The sequence below is a fragment of the Columba livia genome, chromosome 1, assembly GCF_036013475.1.
Source record: "Columba livia isolate bColLiv1 breed racing homer chromosome 1, bColLiv1.pat.W.v2, whole genome shotgun sequence".
NCBI classification, from domain to species: domain Eukaryota; kingdom Metazoa; phylum Chordata; class Aves; order Columbiformes; family Columbidae; genus Columba; species Columba livia.
The window spans coordinates 106,513,692-106,534,863 of NC_088602.1; the positions used below are offsets into that span (position 1 = coordinate 106,513,692).

At 39.8% G+C, this 21,172-nt stretch overlaps 1 protein-coding gene across 29 annotated transcripts in view; it reads left to right on the top strand.

The window, feature by feature from the left end:
* Nucleotides 1-21,172, top strand: part of LOC110359662 (uncharacterized) — a 239,899-nt gene that overhangs the window by 205,346 nt on the left and 13,381 nt on the right. For 21 of the 29 annotated variants that reach the window (XR_010474120.1, XR_010474111.1, XR_010474109.1 and 18 more), the window contains 2 exons: nt 10,677-16,559; nt 20,873-20,974. The exons of the other annotated variants lie outside the window; for them this stretch is intronic. The gene's annotated coding sequence lies outside the window, so the exon portion shown is untranslated. The remainder of the gene's footprint in view (nt 1-10,676; nt 16,560-20,872; nt 20,975-21,172) is intronic. 29 annotated transcript variants of the gene reach the window in all.

Below are 21,172 nucleotides of genomic sequence, written 5' to 3' on the forward strand. Positions count from 1 at the left end.
CTATCTTGCTTTTCTTTTCAGACTTGAAACAGAATCATTAACATCATCTTCTAAAATATGGGCAAAAATAAGAATAGATACTGAGTCTAAACTGACATAAGCCACCAGTTTTCCCATATTGAGAAATTCCTCACCTTCTGCAAAAACTTTTGCATCTCCTTTGGCACAGGGGAAGTGAGCTTAAAACTCAAGCCTCCGTTGCTGCCATTGCATAATGCAGAATATCTGCTCAATGTAGTTGTGGAGTTGCATTCTGTAAGGTGAGAAAAGACGTTGTTCATCTTCATACTTCCATGCATTGAACAAAACCCTGGCACTGAGACTGAGATATGGAAAAAGTAATGTGAAAACTTATATTGTGCAGCTGAGAGAACCACTTTGGTACACTCATCAGGTTTCTTTCTTTATGTTTATTTGAGACTTTTGTGACTTCCTTAGGTCTTTGCTGCCTTGCATAAACAGTATCTTATCAGCAGAATAACTGAAGAAGAACCCTTCTAGGTTATTCTGACTTAGTTTGGCAAAAAATGGCTGTTAAAGAGAAACTTGGTGTTCCCTGAAATACATTTTTCTACAGCCCTCTAAATTATGGCAAACCTATTTTCAAAGTTACCGGAAGAATGCATTCTTATTGGCTCTTATACATATTCTGCGGACTTTTTTTAGTGTTAAAATTTATAGAATTACCGTTCTTGGGAATTTGTAGTGCTAAAGCTCAAAGTGGAGGACCATTTAGCCAGATGGCTGACTGAAATGGTAACATTGCTTATTAGAATAAGCTGCACAGACCTATTGCTTTGCCTTGGCTTTAGCTGTTTTTTTTTGTTTGGTTGGTTTTTTGGTTTTGGTTTTTGGTTTTTTGTTTTTTGTTTTTGTCATCGTGGACTTGTAACACTATCCTGAAGATGCAAAGTGTAACTCTTAAGAAAAGTGAAGTACCTTTCTGTTTTTTTCTTTCAAAGCACCCAGGACTTTTTAGAAAAATGTACAATAGTTGAATATGCTATAAACTTTCCTAGAAAACTCTGTTTTCATGTGCCTCCCAAAGAAGACTCCTTCTTGTCCTGCATCACTTGCTCCTGACTACCCTGTTTCCTCAAAAATAAGACAGGGTCTTATATTAATTTTTGCTCCAAAACTTATTACTTTTTTACATGTATAGCTGCCTGGACACTATTTAAATTGAGTTTTTTGTGAGCTCTAATTAGGCCTTATTTTAGGAGTAGGGCTTATATTTCGAGTATCCTGAAAAATCATGGTAGGGCTTATTTTCAGATCGGTCTTTTTTTCGGGGAAACAGGATAAGTTGTTTTATGCCACGGAAAGTATATACCAGAGGATGTGGTCTTAGCGTGCTTTCCTTAAGGAAAGTGTTTATGCCACTGTGGTTAATATGCATGTGTCCTGTCCATCCTTGGTAATTTTACAGCCTTCAGTCACTCTTAGTGACATCTGACAGAACAGCAGAGTACTTAGATTAATTCTGAGAAATCTCGTGAAGGTCCACATGGGAGAGACCTGTTTTGAGAGACAGAACTTCAACTATCCACTAAAGCTGGAGAATTTGGGGAAAGGGTGGTCAGGCACTCTAATGCATGTCTCTTCCTTACCTCCTCCTCTGCCTGTCCTCTCCTCCACTTATAAATCTTCTTGTGTCTAATAAGTGGTATTAAGTCTAATAAGTTCACGCTTCAGCCCTGCAATCACGCTTCAGCCGAAATCTTTGTCAACCACAAGAGGCAAAGAAATTGAGACCCAGGCTTCCTTACTTAGAGTCCTCATGGAGAACCTGGTGTCTGACTGGAGACATGAGGTGTTCAGAATGTCCCAGCAAATTTAATGCTTTTGATGCTCCACTAACTAAATTCTTTATTTTACATGTGTTATGTCAAAATCAAAAAAAAAAAAAAAACCAACAACACACACACACAAAAAACCAACCAACCAACCAACCAACCAACCAAAAAAAAACCCAAACATTTTAGGGATCTTCAACTGAAAATACAGTAATTTGTAGGTGGTAGTAGTCATACTCCTTTGAGAAAACTCTTAATGGGATCAAGCAATCCAGCTTCTGCAGTTTTTTCAATACCCTATGACCAAAAAATTCCTTTGTTTTCCCTTATTCTTTTTTGTTTTGTTGGGGTTTGTTTCTTTGTTTGTTTTTCTCTTAGCTTTTCTCTGTTTATGGCATTTTCCTCATTAATCCTCCTTAGATTTTGGATTAAAACTCAATCCCTGCTCTAGGTAAAGAAGTTTTCTAAATCAATCCACTGTTCTTGGATCCCTGAAGTGGGTTCTATTTTATTATTGAATACATCAGAATTACTGAAACTTCAGTGGAGACTGTTAATGAGAAACTGGGAGTCCACTGATTAATTAATATATTGTAGTCTCTTTCACTCGGTGTTTCAAGTTTTAGTTCTATACCACTGCCTGGGGGGACATATCTCTTAGGTTGTCTGGCAGAAGCCTCATTATTCACAGAAATGGGCAATAACTTCTTCAAATAAAATCTTTTCGTTGATCTTAAAAGGGAATTTTTAACTTTGGCTCTTTATTTAGTTTCATAACTATCTTTTTGTGTCATTGTTGTAACACTGGGACCCTGAGGTCTACTCTAAAAGGTCATACCACTTTGTGCTATGCGTCATTAGACTTGCAGGTTGAATTCACTTGGGTCAGGAACTATCTGCTGTGAAACTCTAAAACAGCAAATACTGATGTTCAAGTGGATGGCATTCCTTCCTACTAGTAACTTCCGAGTAAAAGCACACAATGCCATTTTGCTTCTGGAGGGGGCAGCTTTCAGGTACCTTTCACAAAACAAAACAAAATAAAAAACCAAAACCCAAAGAAAACAGAACCAATTCTAATTTATAACTTACAGTCACTAGGGGTGAAGTCCGTTGACACTTCTAGATGCCCACTTTACACCCAGAACTTCCCCTTGAAATCAAGAAGATAATGGACACCCAAATAACTTAGTTTCATAGAGACAGTCAGGTTCAAAATTTGTTGATGGTATCCGATCCACAAAAAATCACCAAAAACTATCAGCTGGGATTTTCTCACTATAGGAATGGCTGTGGGGATGCTAGCTCTGGAGACTCGCCTGAATGCTGAGAGCTGTGTTCTGTCTAATTGAGTCTCGTTGTCATTTCAGGAATGTGAGGACTCTGTATTTTGTGAAACTATCCTGATTTTTTAAAAATATAGATTAGTGGGTGCAATGTAGATTTTTGAGTTTATGTTTTCAGGAGAACGTTCTCTGTAGAATAAAATAATTGTTGACACTTTGTGAATACTGTATGTAACAGTTTTGAGTCATGTTGTGTAACATTCAGCTGGAAGATTTTGACAAGATGCAGTGATAATTATGTTGTAAGAAGGATAGGATAGGATAGGATAGGATAGGATAGGATAGGATAGGATAGGATAGGATAGGATAGGATAGGATGAACAGAACAGGTATTCAAACATATTGATGACTACCCTGAAAGAACAGCCTTCGTAAGGCTGAAATCTGTATTCACACAGACTAGTAGAATGAGATGTTCGTGTTTCTGAGTGGCGTGAAAATTACTGTAGGTTATTCAGTAGTCTGGGATTATTCCATCTGCTTTATCAGTTTTTCATTCTCCCCTTGCTTGTTTCCCCAGTAATTTTCACCTCTGGTCCTTCACATTAGGAGGCCTTTGTCTTCACTGTCATTGACTTCTGGAATCGTTTGTTCTCCAGAGTGTAGATAGCACTTATGGGAAGGTGCCATCATTCTGTACATACCTCCCGCAATCTGGAGAAAATATGTCAAATATACCAGGATTTTTTATATTGGATATCCTCACTAAGACATTTAAGAAACAAAGTGAAAGCCAAGTTGCAAGTCCTTTAGTTGCTTGACCCAGCAGCTTCCAAGGTAAGTGCCCCCACAGCCTAGTGTGTGTGTCTCTGCTGCATAAACAAGTATTAGCAGTGAGTGGCCTCAAAGGCTGGGTTTCACAGATTCCTCTACAAACAGTTATTTCTCACTAGGGTATTTGAAGGTCCCTGATGTTATTATTTGAATTTTATATTTCTATGACCTAAAAATAGCTCAGGTATGATCTGCAGAATCAATGGATTTTATAGAGTTGTTTAGGAAAGGAAAATTGTGTCAGTGCTCAGAAAATGATGAAAAAGTCTCCAGTTTCCTGCATAGCTCTATTGTTCCCACTGTTCTCTGTGTGAAGAGAATACACATACACATATAATTCCAGCAATAACTTTCAAGCTGGTTTCTTGATTTTGACATAGAGCTAGGGTACTTAGATATGCCATTTTCTAACAGCTTGGAAGTTGATAAGTGACTGGTAAAACAAGGAGACTAGGAACAAACAGACTGACATGAGCTCCTCCCTGCTTGCACTAGGCTGGCCACACGTGAAACAGGTGTTTTGACTGTTTTAATTGAGGGAAGAGCATTGGTCAAAGCTTAGGTTTTAGCAAATTCAGACTTCTATCATCCATAATAAATCAGGCTTTGCTGCTTCTACTATTCCCAGAACTGTTTGTTACGTGTTTATTTTAGGGCTCTGTGCCTGCCATAAATTTGGGGCTGTTTTTCAAGCAGTGGCAGTGATATATTGAAATGACTGTGCTGGCTCCCAGAAGTTGGACTGTAGACATGCTGAACAAACAGAAGTTCGTGTTTCCTTTTTTTTTTTTTTTTTTAAATATCACTATCGTGAAATTAATCTGTGGTCAGAGTCCATAAACATGGTTTACTGTTGACCACAGGGGCTATGGAAGAGCTCACTCAATAACCTTTCCTGCAGGGTAAATTTCAGTTAATAGTGTGCTGCAGTGTTGTGGTTTTTGGGGTTTTTTGTATGTTTGTTTGTTGGTTGGTTTGTTTTTACCTGATGATCTGAGGTAAACAGTATCAGGATTTTCTGAAGAACATGGGCCTGGATTGGATCTTCTAGTCAGGCCATCTGTGCAGAGATGAATGACTCTAAGAGCAGACTTCCCTTTCAAGACTTTTTCTCTATTTCACCTGAAGTGAGAGAGCTGTTTCCAAGAAAAAAATGAAGGAAAAAATTTTTTTTCTGCCCTGAAACTGTAGTGTCAAAAGAGCACCCATCATTGCTGGGAACGAGATAAGGGAGAATGGGGACAGGATCAGAAATGTAGTTCAGGAATGGGAAGCTCTCAGAGACTGGTGCTTCCTCTGTGGGCCAGGGGGATTTTTGTGTGCAAGTCTTAGTGATCAGAAAGCGAAAGGAAGGGGCACAACACTGGTTGCTCTTTAGCCAGAGAGACTGTATATCAGGGTGACTGTAAAAGATGTTGCTTTAGTTCCACTGGCAGAAATCCCCAACTATGAGAGATGCGGAATTGTTCCTACCTGTTCCTCCCCTCCTTCTCTACCCACAGCCAGATAAAATGAGATGTTTTCCTAAAGTGGTACAGATAATGTTTGCTGGCAAGGCTAATGGAGAATAGGAACTCAAGGATAGCTTTTTTGTTGCACCTGCTGTTTAAATGGACCAACAACTCAGTATTATTAATACAGCTGTAGTCTTTTTATCCACCACAAATTACTATTTAAACTGTGAAATGAGGGTTTGGAAAAAAAGGAGGAGCAGAAATGGTTGTGAATTCTGCTTATATCTTTATGATGGTGCTCTGAAGCAAGGCTAGAACACAGAAGCTCTGAATGCTTCAGTGAGAAAACTTGGATAGAAATAATTTTAAATCTCCTTCTCCAGACCCCTTTACATCCTTCCTTGTCTGTGATAACAACATGCTCTCTGATCTCCCTTCAAGCTATACGCACAAAGATTGCTAAAGCCATCTTTTTTTTTTCCTTTTGACCTGATTTTGACACTTCCAGCTTTGAAACATTATTAATGCTGTCTTCTCCTTTCCATTCTTTTCTTCTCTGTCCTATCTCCTTCAAAGACCCACACAATTTTCTTATTTCTTATTTAATCCCCTCTGACATGATTCCAGATGCCCTTACTCCTCTGCAGGTGCTTCCCAATCTTTCCTGACAGCTTAGACAAGAAGTGGCTCCTATAGTTCCAGTTATTTGCAAGATTTTGCAGTGTTTGGGGATTACATCTGGACAAGCAGAGAAAATGTCTCACATTGCATAATCTTTTTTTAGGAAGATTTTTCTAAAGCTTGCTGTGATCCTTTTTGGTTCACAAAAACAAAAATATGGAAATGTGTGAGTTCTTATGCTGGTTTTTGAAAGACTGGGTAGCAGCCTGTTGGAGAGAGATGGAGTCCTGGCATCCACAAATACTTTGCCCGGAATGTGTGTTTTGAAGTTTGTTTATCAATACCATGGACTACATTTAAAAAAAAACAACAACCGAATGCCCAAATTATAATCGCACACTTACGTGGATCTCATTATCTCCATCTAGAGAAAAAGCTTTTTCCATCACATGTAAAAACAAAGCATGGTTGATAAAGATGATATTTGAAAGAAAGTCACTAGCCAGATACCTAGTAAAACTGGAATAGCTGTTTCTTCCAGAAATCCCCCCCTTTCAAACCATTAGGTACATATGGATGTAATGGTCTTATGCTAGATCTTCTAATATAATTGAGAATTGGGGGAAAAAAGAAAAAAAAAAAAAAAAGGAGGAAAAAAGATTTTTGAACTTGCATTAAAATTTGTCTGTGCATCTCCATGACCTTTCCTCTTTCTACCAGCCAAACATGACATGAAGGGCTTTGCTTTAAAGGACCAGCTTCACAGACATGCAAATGGTGAGGTAGAAGGTGCTCACCTAAGTCAGTGGACCAGATTCCAGCATTTTCTCTGCAGGCCATAATTTACCTGACCAATTTCCTTCAGCTACATGATTCTGGGGGGAAGACAAATCTTTCTGGAATTACAGCAAGCTGAGTTCCCCAGATACACGTGCTCTCAAACTGTGCTTGCTTCTACGAAATGGAAAAGCTTTGATTAATAGGAATAGCATTAGGCTTTAAGGCACACTTTATTTCATTGATGAACTTTGAGGTGTCTTCTGTGGTAACATTTTGTAAACTGTAATCATTAATATCGCTTATTCAGGATTTACCAGCAAGACTGACATTGCCTGTTTTTCCAGGCAGCTACAGGGATAACTAACAGATGTTGAAAAAAACAGATCAGGATCTTGGGGAGGGGGAAGAAAAAAAAGCAAACACCAGTAAAAGAAGAATGGTGTGTGGGTTTTATAAGCAGCATGACATTTTTCTGAGGTGCCTGTAGAAGTATGTGGTGTGATGTGACTGTTCTATAAAAGAGGGAAGGGTGATGTGTGGGCTCCATTACATAATATTATTGCACAGCTTAATCAGCAAAGGGGCACAAGGGAAAAAGGATATCATGGAAATCAATTCACATCATATACCACTTAGAAATTTCAAAAATTAAAGTGTTTGCTCAAAAGCTCCTCTATAACAGGATTAACTGCCAAGGAAATTAAAAATTATGTTAGAGGAAAAGCTGAAGAGATAATCCAGGATGATCCAAGGGATTTTGCAGATATCTCTGTACTGTTAACAATCTTGTCATTAAATCTAGCAATTTAATGAGCTACATTCTCCATTGGTACAATTAGGTACCGTTCCATGTACATGCTGAATGTGGTTTTTACTTTGACATAGATCTAAGCATGATATACTTGTTTTAGTGTATCATGTTGTGCATTAACACGTATATTTAGCAGGGTACTCCTGCTGAAGGCAGCATAGCTTTGTTGATTAAAAATACAAGTATGTGGTTCATAAACCATTTTTTTCAGGGTTGTATGAAACAAGTGGTTGAAACCCTGCTTCGTACTTGCAGTGATGTATAGCACTGTATCTGCAGTTTCATGTCTCTGTTGGTGTTTGGTGTTGTCAGACATTTTGACACATTCTACTTCTTTTATTGCCTGAAAAACAATGAAATAGTAAATAAAAATAAAATGAGCCTGTTGTCTTCACAAGAAAAATACTTTAGGAAAGGTGCTGTGATTTTTTTTATGGTTAAGTTGTGCCTGTTGAATTTGCGTGAATATCCTTGTAGAGTTACATGATTATTTGTGGGAATGTGGTGAAGACAATTTGTCACCATCTTCATGTCACGGGTCACATGAGGAGCAGTATGTCACAGGAGCTGATTCTTGACTATGTTTTTATCATGTGCTCTGTTACAGTTAGTCTGATGCAGTAGGAATGCATTACAAAAGCCAATGAGTGAATGCTGCTCCTTTCCTCTCCTGTCTTTTGCTTGCTTTTTATTAGCTCCTTCCCCTGGACCTTTCTTGAAGCAAATTCAGTGGTACTCTTATCATCTCTCCTTGAAATTTGTTTTTTCCAATCAATCTCTTCTTCTCATGAATAATCCCCACTTTCTTTTCTAAAATATTCATTTGTGCTTCACTTGGATTTGTCTTGCTTCAGCCAGTTCTCTTTGCAACACAGCACACGTCTTTTCCTCTGAATGAATAACATGTACAGATCAGTTCAGTGTTTTATAATGTCCTAATTACTATACTCACAGGTTACTGGGTTATAACAGTACGCCAGAGGGTCAATGAACCTTTTAAGTAAGATGAAGAGATGCATCTTCATGGGACCTAATTAGAAGGTGAAGTTAATAAAGACAGAAGGGGGAAAAAAGCCACTAAGAAAGCCAGATATCTTCAAAAGCTGTCAAAGGAAGTAATCTGCTGGGGTCGTTCTTAGTACTAGCTGGGCTTTCCCAGTACAGTGTGTAGGTATTGGTGAGAGCTGTAAGTTCTCAAGTGGCACTTCCCTGGGGACCCCAGGATCCTTTGTGCCACCTCCCAAAAGGAGGGACAAGAGGAGCTGGAGAGACACCAAAAAGCTTGAATGGCTGATTGCATGGTATTGGTATGCTAAGCAGAGTCTGGGAAAGCAGTATGTTAGCTTATGCCTTCTCCGTTAATGCCGCCTGGGAACTGTGTGCCAGAGAAGGGGAGCCAGCCTGTTGACATGCCTATGTTGGAGAGCTGGATGTAGAGACAGCTTCTAGGACAAATAAACCCAGAAAGCTTCTGTTGGAGAGAGCCTGGAGACTGTTAGACCATAGGCTTTTACTGACTTCATATGCAGTGGGACCCCTACATTTTCATGGGAGCTTTCTGTTGGGATTTTGAAACACCATTCTGTAGCCTTGGGAAAAATAATTGCTTTGAGTATTTCTGAATTTTTCAATTACAATTTTTCAATTACAATGGTGTTTTTAAGAGTTGTACATGCAATGAAAATAGATGTTCTCCACCATGCATCCTTGTGCAGAAGAATTCCTGATGAGTTTGGGATGGTGTTTGTTGACATCACTGAATTGTATTTGAAAAAGAAATTGCACTACATTAATTTCCTTTGCTATTAGTGATTCAGTACTAAGAATAGAAACCTATTATTCGTGTTATTCTGGAGTTTATGTAAGCAGGTTTCAACATATATGTGTAGAAACCTATTTAATTCCATATGAACTCTGTGTTGGGATATATATTTTTCCTGCTAATGTAGTTTCCTTAAAAGGGCAAGACTGGCTTTGACTTTCAAATGTAAAACTCATTTCCCACTTTAGATATGTTCATTTTATTCTCATATTCTTTCATCAACAGTACACAGTTCCTTAATCCTCTCTGGACCCTGGATTCCTGTTGAAGTGTGTAAACATACCTGTTCCATAGTATTTGGCTGTTTGCTAAGCACAAATATAATCTTTCATATTTATGAAATTATTTGTAAAAGAACTTTAGCTTCATGATCTTCTTTCTGTGGCACTATTTTTTTTTTTTACAGGGGGAAGGAAGAATGGGGATGAATAGAACTTCTGTGATTTAGTTTTCATCCCCCGTTGGGCAAAAAAACCCTCACAAATCAAAGTGTGTATATTCTTTTTGGAAAATGAATTTCTTAGAGCAATTCTCATCTGTTATATCTTTGTGGACCGTGCATCATAAAAGGATGTACTGAGCGTGTTCATGGCATTGTCTGTCAGGCTAGGCCAACAAAATTCTCAATGCTTTGCCCAGTAGATGAGCTGGCTACCTTGATGCTTTGAAAGCATGAGCTCCTTTCTGGGCTTCAGTTATTGACAGAAGAGCAGCCATGGTGCTGTAAGGATGCCAGATGGACCTACAGCCTTCAGATAACCATTACAAAACTCTGTGTGCTTGAGGACATTTAGAAAAACATTGCAGCCCATATGCACCAGCACGACCCTAAATTCGGGCATTGCTACAAGTGGTTCATCTGATCTGGCCTCCCAGCAGCAGCCCTTTGATGGCTTCCGTTGGCAACCAAGGAGTGCAAAGAAGAGCATGCCAGCTTGAATTTCCTTGTTACTTTGGTGTGCCTTGGGGTGTAGCTGTGAAAAAGCAGTTCCCTACCAGAACCAAAGAGCAGTTTTGACCTTAAGGTGAACAGAAGTCAAAATATAAAGGTCAATATTAGAAAAAAAAAAAAAAAAAGGAATTTTATTTATAATGTGAATATAGTATTTAGAATAATGTAGTGAAATTTTGGGCAGACAAATTTGCCAAACGAAGCTGGGGTTGAGAGGTTGCCTTAGGTGAATGACACTGCCCTAAAACAGCTGATGATAAGGCCCTGCAAGCAGGTGATCAGGCACTGTGTGTTTTTTTCTTGGTTGTTTTCTCGTGCAGGAGTAGGAGAGACTTCAGCAAGCGTTTCATCCCTGAATCCTGTGCATGACTAAACTCTTTCTAATGGAGCTGAAGCACTTCAGGGCCTGCTGTGAGATGACATAGCCCAGCAGAGCAGCAAACACAGCCGGTGGGAGTGACTGTTTACAGAAAATTAAGATAAATCTAGATCTATAAAATTTGTCCTTTAGCAAGTTACTCACATTTGTGAGAAAGCATGGAGAAATGGAGGACTGAGGAAACGATGCCAGGCTTCCAGGAAATGGGAATAGTTTCTGTGGATGTCACATGTGTGTCAGTGTCCTTAAAGCAGCCTGCCATCCTTGATCAAACAGATCAGTTCCTATTCAGGGGATCTGGGAAAAAGAATCTGTAAACCTGAAAGAGGGAAGTTGAATTTTTTTCTTATTATAGTGGATGGGAAAGAATTTGGGTAAAGGTTGAACAAAATGTCTGTTTTGTGTTGGAAGTTCAACAGAGTCAGAACACAACACAGCATTCCTTCATAAAACACTTTTCTGTAGATTTGAGTAAATATATTTTTTTGTTGCTGAAATATGTTGTACTGCTATAAGACTTACACAGCTGAGATGCCTGAATGGTTTAGTGTTTATTTTTTCTATGCTTCTGCTGGAGTTTCACTAGTCTTCTGCACACCAGCACTTTTATTGGGCTGGCTTATGCAGTTCACAAGGCTGTAATTATTGCCTATTTTATGATAAAGCAAAGGGCCTAGTCTCATTGTTCTGTTTTCTGATTGTTGGTGTAGGTCCATTAAAATTATTTGAACTGGGTTTGTAAAAAGATCAGTAGCTGAACTTTCACTTATAGAAGAATAATGTGTAATGGTTTGTGTATCTTCGATGAATTTACTAAATACCTTGAAACACCTCCAAGGTGAAAAATATGCTCTTTTGAAGTTATTTGGAAATTTGGCCATTCATTTCTGTGGACCAGCAGTTTCAGCCCAAATACAGACTTGATTCCTCAAAAGCTTGTCCCTTTAAGTTGTCAGTGTTCGTGTTGTCTGTACCAATATTCTCGGGGCATACATTTTCCCATATATTAATAACTCCAGCTCAATTTTTAAGGTTTTGTGGACAAAGGAGATGGATGATCAGTTATCAAACAGCAAATGCCAGCCCACACCTGCACTGAACTCATTGAAAACTCTCATTAGCTGAATACTTAATGCTTAGCCTTAATTAAATGGTGGCATCTGTCATTGCAGTGTCTGAATATCTCCCAGGGCTTAATGGCTATATGGGGCAGGGTTTACTACCACATCTTTTTCAGTAGGGAAGATAAGAAATTAGGTCGTCCTTTAGCAAGCAAAAATTTGTAGGCAGGCTGGGAATTGAGTTTACCTTGTGGGTCAGTCCAGTGTTTGAGCAGAAAGACTAGGTATATTGCTAAGTCAGAGGAATAAAATGAAATAAAAAAGGATTCTGATTCACGAGGGTTGTATCAAATATAGATAACTAACGTAAACCTTCCAGAGTCATTCTGGGCAAAATATCTTATTCTGTTCCATGACTCTGCTTTTCCAAATTGCAGACAAGTTGTCTGTCCCTAAGTGAAATAGCCCTAACAATGTGTGGGCTGATGGTCTGAAATAAAAATCAATTCCACTGGTTAATTATCAGTTAATCAGTTACAATTTGTTCAAAAATGCACTAATGAAGTTGCTCTGATTAGAAATATATGGATATTGCGTCCCTGGGAGCTCCAAAGTGCCAAATCTTTCCATCTCTTTAGTCATATGAGGAGCTCCTTTACATTCCCTTGCTCAAGTTACTCAAGACAGTTTACTGAAATGAGCCCTCTCTTTCGAGCTAGAGGCAAATTAGTGCCAAATTATGTGCTTTCTCTGTGCTTAGCTGATGGATAATATTTTAAAATATCATTTTGAAAAGACTCTAATTGTCACAACAAATCTTTTTTTGGTAAACAGAATCTTCAAATTTCTCTTAGTGCTTTATTTTCATGCTGTTGAAATACATGAGAGGAAATTAAATGCCCGTGATTTAGTAAAATGTTCACTTAAGGAACCAGTGGTTTTGATTTTAGCATTTTGTAACAATTAGAATGTTTCTGATGTTCAATCAAGGCAGTATGTGCTTGTCCATACACCTGTATTTTTGTTAAGTTTAATGCATTTCTTTCTTCCTTTTGAGGTCAGCTTTTTTTTCTTTTTTTTTTTAGCGTATCACTAGTATTAGGGCATTCCTTAGAAAGCCTGTAACGTAGCACAGAGCTTTGCAGGTGTAGGACAAGGAGAGAGGTAACAAATGATAAGAGAGAAAATTAGGAGGAAGAAAAAAATGTTCTTTCTGGGAAATCAGGTGTTTCCTTGTTGCTCTCTGTTTTTGGCTAGAAAATCAAATCAGCATGGAAAACTCCAAATATATGTGAATTATGTGAGTTCAGAAAGTTTCATCTTAATGTCTGCGATGGAAATGGTCACATGAATCCCTTCACTGGCCTCAGTGACACCTCCTGCAGCACCCTGGAGCCTCTGTCTGTGCTCAGGCCACCACTCTGAATCACACAGCTCCTCAGACTGACAGCTGTACGCCCCACGCTATGTCTCCTGGGGAAATGGGACCCACAGGAGTCCCATGGGACTACAGTTCTGTCAAGGTTTGATTGCAGGGCGACAATAAACCGTGGCAGATGCTTTGTTAACCCCCTCTCTCACCCAGGCCTCCTCACCCCCTCCCTCCCTACTAAGTACAGGTGATAGGAGGGCTAAGAAGGACCAAAAGAGAGAGAGTTGGGACAAAAAATAGAAATCTTTTACTGATGCTACTAGTAAAATAGAGGAAATAATACAAAGTATGCAAAACCAGTCTTGAATTGCCTGGCAAAGATCAGCACTGCTCCAGCAGCCGCAGAGCAAGCCCCCATAAGCCCTGGGTTGGACTCTGCAGCGAACCAGAACTGGATTCAGTCTGTCACTAGGCCTCATTTTACATGGACGGCATGAAGGGTCCTTCCCAGATGTCTGCCATAGTCGAAGAAGAGAAAAAGGGCCGAGATCCTCGTGATATCCCACTTTTATATGAAGTGTAACATGAATGGGGTGGAATACTTAATTGGTCAGTTTTAGTCACCTGTTGAGTTTACTCCTCCTTGCCCCGCTCACGGGACATGCATCCTTATCGGCGGCCTTGCATCCCGTTACTATGTCTACCAAAACACATACTCTACTTTAGAGAAGTGCAGTTACTAAGAAGACTTTAGTTGAAAGGACAACTCACTAAAAGAGAAACTTGTCTTGTTTTTAACAAAACCAGGACAGGTTCTCATAAATTGAGCTGAAGCTTTACTAGCAGACTGTTTAATATCAGCTTGGTCTGAGTCTGTATGTTGGATTTTTTCCCAATTGAAAATCCTCCCTTATTTCTATCTTTCCAAAGGCAAACTAATAAACAAAATAGTATTTTTTCACCTGTCTTCAGGTTATGCTATGAATAAGCATAGTTCCAAAAACCGATTAGCTTTAGTTATCACTACCAGAGCACAAGCGAGGCTGAAACACAGAGTTAAGTGACTTGGCCAAGATCACGTAAAACCCATTGTGCCCACATATCCTGAAGATCTTTCCTCACAAACCCTTGGTTTGGTCTAAAAGTTGGAATTCATCTTATGCCATCTCCAGCAAGATGCATGGAAAAATGATTTTGCAGTTGTAGAGTCTACTTTGGGCTTGAGAGAGAAAAAAAGTCCTGAACAGAACAGGAAAATACTTTTTTTCTCTTCCTTTTCCTTTCCTTTTCTTTTTCTTTTAGTTTTCTATTTCCTTTTTCCTTTCCAAATGCAGGCAGGCTATGGAGTGTTTACAGTCTATTTATTAGCAAGGGTTATCCCCCACGTCGGCTAATACATTTAGTGAAGACAAGTTTACATCATTTCTGCCAAGAGATTTTATATTGGACAGAGGATAATGTTAAACTTTACAGATGCCAGTGAACATTTCCAATGGGAATTTACAACTTTGGCTTGATTTTGTGTTTCTGAAACTCTCATTACAGCTGTGCCAGGCTGTATATTGCAATTCTGGAAAAGCAAAAGGCTCAGCAGGGATTTTTTTTAACACAAAAAATAAAAGCAAAGACAGCAATCAGGGCTGAGGTTGGAGAGCTGAAAATAATCTAACAGGGGATACCCATGGTGGGGATGATTTGAGCTGGCACATTCCCCATGGCAACATAAAACCTCTGGAAGTCCTGCTGCTGCCCATGATGTCCATGAGCACAGGCATGGAAGACTATGGGGCAGAGCTGGAGGCAGACAGGGGAGGAGAGGAGATGAAAGTACCTGTGGCGGACCACCCCCAGCCAAACCAGAAGCAGTTTGGTCCAGGCTCCAGAGGAGGGAAAGGCCTGAGCCATAGGCAGGCCAAGAACTCCTTCCTGGAGAAACACAAGGAAGTAGAATGCCACATTGAACGCTGGTAACTTCTGGGTGCATGGAGTCTCGTTCAGACTTTTCCTACTGTATACAATTTGACTACGAGTCAACCACTTTATTCTATAAATATGGCAGTCTGCATGACCCCACTTTGAGCCCTCACTGCTAAATAAGTGAGCTGTATGGCAACGGTTTTACTATTCACAGGGCGGTAGATGAGCCCTATTCAAGTTCAATATTAATAATTTAGCTTAAGTAGATGCATACTAAATGTAATTAATTATTTAGAGATATAAGGTGGTATGATTTTCAATATACTCTTTGCTTCATGTTACTTGGTAAGCTGGATTTGCTAAAATCTTCAGATGTGAAGTTCTCATATTTACTAAAAGCAACTACAAAATACACTGAACACTTATAAGATAAGGCCTATTTTGAACTTCACTGAGAAGAAATGTTTTATTCAGACAAAACAGTATCTGCAAGGCTATGGACCAAAACCAGTGTCTACAACTGAACAAAACAAAGGCCCACGTGGAATCAGAGAGAGAGGATCGAGTGAGGAGCAAGAGGATCTAGAGGTGAAATTTTGCTATTGGACTAAATCACGGTGTGAATGGTCTGTAAAGATATAAAAGTCTGTAGCTTTCTATGCCTGAGGGGGCCTCTGCGCAGGTACCCAGCTCAAGCCAGCCCTTCTGCTATTCTACTCTATTCATTTTTTTTTAAGAATTTTGTCTCCTGAAAGTCTGCTCTGCATATGGTTATCAGGCCTCACCTGAAAGTTTGCTTCTGGAGTTCTAAAATACAGACTCCAGAGTGAACGGTTATCAGGGAGGGAAGAATCCTGACGGTTTGCACCGTGATGGATAAGGCCTCGCCTGAAAGTTTGCCTCTGGAACTCCAGGACACAGACTCCAGAGTGAACGGTTATCAGGTGGGGGAAGACGCCTGAAAGTTTGCTTCATGAATGGGTACAGGCATCTGGAGAGAAGGTAAGGAGCATTTGGCTTCGCATATTTCCCCCATGCAGTAAATAATAGAGTGAACCTGCCACTGAACTCTTTTAAGTCGCGCTTCTCTTTAAGAAATCTAAACATTGTTCTGCAGCAAGCAGAACCCTAAATTACTCCCCTGCGACAGTACCTCTAGCTGGGTCTGCATGGGGGTAGCCAGGACCTCCAGTTAAGGCCAAATCTTAAAAGTGGTGTAAATAAAGCTTGCACCTAAATTATAGGTGTCTTGTGAAGGAATCCTCCTAAAGTAAATGTTCAGGTGCTCAAGTTTAAGCGGAGGGACAACTGGGTACTTTCTGAAAGCCAGCAGAGAAAAATCCTTGCTTACTTGTTTGTATTTTAGGCACCTGAGTCAAGTGCCTGGTTCCCCTCCAGATGAATCTACAACACTCTCCTCTTCAAGCTTGAAGCTGCATCGAATGGCAAACAGACACAGCTGAAGGAAGCAAAAGTAATAAATTCTTCCCTCTGTAAGAAAGTGCCTAGTACAATTACTAACTGAAAAGGAGAGAGTCCTAGGCTCTCATGCCTGTCCCCAGGATTTTATCTACTCTTTTGTTTGCTGGGTTCCAACCTGTGATGACTCTCTGCTGTAAAACACATAGCCAGTTTAAGGGCCAGATGCAGGTTTCCATCTCCCAGGAATGTGCCCTAACCATTAAACTCTTAACCTTCCGTGTGAATGAACAAACCCACAAAACATAACTGAGCAGAGAGATTTCATTAGCGAGATCTGTCATGCACAGGCTTCAAGAGTTTTAAGTATATTCCAGAATGAACCACTGAAAATCAATGTTGTGCATTCCTTACATTTCAGTTGTCCTTGTGATAACCATGGGAACCATTATAGCTCAAAACAAAACAAAAAACCACACACACAAAAAAAACCCAACAAACAAACAACAACAACAAACAGAAAACCCTGAAGTGGAGAAAACACACATTTGGTTTAAATTAATGGGTGGAAACTAGAATAGGAAAATGTGGTTAAAAGAGCCTAAAGCAAGTAACTGCCACTGCTTATGATCACTTTGGTGTTTAATAGAATCTCCTTTCTTCATTGACTTCAATTTATAACTATATATTTCCATACATTCCAGCTGATTTTCTGCTAGTATGTCTGAATACAAGAGTAATTTTTGTAGTCTGCTTTCTTTAACTGAAAAAATCCAGATACAGTCAAATAAAGAAGCTCCAACATCTGATTCATGTGCAAGAGCCCAGACTCTGAAGGCTACAGAATGAGATATATAATTCCACATGGCTTTCAAGAGGTGAAGGAGCAGAGACATGCCTGTATATCCTTCAGGGGGTAGTCCTAGCCCAAATAAAGTTCAAGTGGATGTAAGGAGATTTATGCTTTAATGGAGTAGGTGTTAAAAGTATCTAGAGACCTGCCAATGCAGGTACACATTGAGGAGTGTGTATCAAAAGAGCTAAGCAGGCTAAGTACCTAACTTGTGTAATGTCTGGGGAAGTCAGGCACCTACCACATTGAGCCAAGTTAATAAATCTCCCCAGCTGCTATCTGTGCCTTGAGGTGTCTAACATGCCTGTGTACTTAGAGTTTCAGCCTTAAGTATTAATATCACCTCTGAAAATAGTATTTGATCATGAATGCAAACTCTAGCCGTACTGCATAATGTTTACTATGGGAATGATTGGTAAAATTAGGGGCAAAACCATGACGTTGTCACCGATGTGAGGATACTTTGGGTAGCTTGTGTAGCTACCATTTACGATTATTTCAACAGCAATGACTCACTAGAAATCCATACCAGTGGCTCTGAAGTAGTGAGAGATAAGTCTAGTTGTTCTGGCAAGACCTCACAAATACTATTCTGCAAGAAGGAGCTTTTCTCCCAAGCAAGTCTTTTGACCACAGCTGGCTGAGAGGAAATCACAGCCAATGCTTGGAGGAGAGATTACCATTTGTGTATCTCCTAGTCTCCTAAGAGAGGCACTGGCAAAGGCTGGAGGGTAGGCAAAATATGAGAAGCAGATGCGCTGAATTGAAATACTTTACCAGCAGGCTATTGTCTTTAAAATATTCATGGTTTTGTTTCATTAAAATTTTCCTACTTCTAATTAGAATTGGATGGACAAGATCTGTAAGAATGATTTTGTTATAAAAAGCTGTTTCTCCGTCAGCCTTGTTACCGCATGGGAGTTGCAAAATCTCCATTCTGTCATGTGGCCCAGGCTCACCAGGAGAGACAATAAGATCATTTGGCTTCTGAGTAGAGCAGCGCACCATGAAGGAGAAATACAGTTTGGGGCTGAACTGACATTAAACGAGTGGTGGAGGAATATTCAATAAAGCAGAATGAATCTATTTTTTTTTTTTCAACTTGGGAAATACTCTGACAACACAAAACCTTTCAACACTTGATTTTTTTTTCTCAGTATTTCTGTTCAGCAGCAACCAAAGAAACTCTTTTCACTACAGTGTTAAAGACTTGAATAGATTTGAATATTCCCTGGGATGGTGATTCTAATATTACAAACTCCCAGATCACTGAAGAAACAAGACCCCATCCCCAACCAGGGCACACACTGAAAGTGTCTCCTGTGCTATGAGCCCGTCTAGTCTGCTGCAAAGGGAGAGCCCTGAGCCAGTGGCTCAGTGGCCCCATCTAGGAACACAACAGTACAGAATGAACAATAGTAATGCTTTCTTTGCTTTTTCTGCAAATGAAACTGAAGAATTTCGTTCCTGGCGCTAACTCTTGTGATTTTCAGTTGGCAAATCTCATAAAACATAAAGGCACATGAAACATACCGTTAATCCAGACACTGGAGTGAGAATATAGCCCAGCTGAAGAATCAGCTTTTCATTTTTTTGTAAAACTTTAGCTTTCCCAAAAATATTTGAATATAAATATTCTAGATAAACTTCTTATCCTAACACAATTTACCTAAAAAGTCTGATTGCAAATTCAGAATGCTTGCATCCAGAGGTGCAGGGCTGTTGTATAAATGGTTTAAATATTTTTTTTTCAGGTACTGAGTAGTCTCAAAAAATTACAAATTCTTTTTATAAATTACAAATATAAAAGTGGCTATGCACCACTATATCTTCCTTTCCATTTGTTAGTGATGGTGAAAATTAATGAAATGAAACTATTACAAAAGAGTTTCACTGCGAGTGAGATTAAGGCAAAGCCAGCAAAGGGAAATTGAAATAGCCCCTCCTTTATATCTGTTTTCTGCAGCACAATTACATTTCAGTAATTTTGTTTAGTGTGTTTTTTATATATTGCTCATTTGGGGCCTGCTGAATAATTACATGTGAAATACTGTGCTGTTACTGGAAGAAGTTTCTTGCAATTGCAAACAGCAGGAAAACATAGTTATTAAAACTGATAAAACATTGTATATTTACTGCAAAATAACTAGTAGCTATTATTGGCACTGCTTAGAATTCATTTAATTTACTTTGCTTTCAATTAGTGTTGTGCATACAGAGAAGTTTGCTTTGGGTTTTGCTGCTAGCTGAAAAAAAAGCAGAGTGAGAGATACAGCACTTCAATGCAGTATTTATGGAAAAAACACCACATATTACTGCTGGAGATAGTAAAACTGCCTGGGGCTATGGTTGCTTAACATTTGCCATTAGCCCTATTTTCATCGGTTTATCGCTACACAGAATTGCTCAAGCTGAAATCTGCCATGCTTGCTTCTGCCTTAGGTAGGGTTTTTTGAAATATTTCAACAATAATTCCTCAGCTGTTCCCAAGAATGAATTTAGGAAGGATAAGTAACGTTTAAATGGTTTCTGCTTCTCTTGGGCAGTGTGCTGAACACTAACAACAGACATTTGAGCTGTGTTGCTTCTAGGGAAATGATGCTGATTACCCTCTGCCAGGAGAGCGCATTGTAACAATACATCTGTCTCTCTCGAGGATCTGTGGGCTCTGGTTGAGGATAGGGGTGCACTGTGGCAGGACCAAATGGACAGAGGGTGCCACTGGAAGTTCAGATTCAGTTGTTTAGAGGGTGGACTGGCAGGAGAAGAGGAGGGAAGCCAGGCCGACATTTCCTTCCTCCCCCATATACAGTGGCAGAGCAGCAGAGACCTGCGTCCATCCGGCATGCATCCAAGGGAGTCACCAGCATGGCTTCCTGGCCAAGGTGCCACATGGTGGCACTGGGTTCCCTCAACCGCTCAAGAACACGGTTAGTAACAGAAGATTGCTCTAACAAGTCAACCGAAACAAACGGCGTGGTTATCCTCAGCACAGTGATTTCAGCTGCTGCATAAATACGAACCAAGCCCTCAGTCCCACAGGCAGTCACTCTTTTCTCAGGGTTCGTGCTGCAGCTCTTCACACCAGGATGCCCATCACTTGGAGTGAGTCACTAGCCCTGGAAATCATTAGTATTCAGACCTGTTCATTGGCATCCTCCTTGAAAGCTGCTGCTACATATTCACTTGTCATTCCTGACAAGACTCCCCTCAGCAGCAAGAAGATGTTTTTAACCTCTCTCTGCTGCTGGCACACAACCTGCCTGGATGACACAGAAGTTGAGGTCAGAGCCTCTTGCCTGTGGACCATTCCCTGAATGAGGTCCGAGGATCATGATGGTGGAGGCATTGTTAATCCTTCTGACAATTTAAAATAGCCAGTGGGTACACTGTGGTGGGCCAAGATCTGGCTAGATGGTCAGTTTCTGAAAAAACTTGCTCAAATCCAGTTTTCAATGCATCTCTAAGCCGTCTTATAACAAGCATGTTCCTCTGTGTCTTGGCTCTTTCTGCAGGCTGCCCAAAGCTGAAATGTCACAGTGCTAAGGCAAAATAAGGCAGTGAAGTGCTCAGAATGGGTCCAGAAAAGATTCTTCTGCTGCTTGTTGCTACCACCGGTAAAATTAGCAGCTTTGTATCTATCTCTCAAGTAACAGAGGACTCCCACTTTTTTGACAGATGGATAATGGAAGAGACTGCAGTCAACTCTGACATGGTTAGGGATATGACCTGATGCCACTGTTACCCCGTTAAGCTCACTGCCTTTCAGAATAGATTTGTCAGGGCCGTGTTTGTGCTGGAGTTGTTTAAAACCT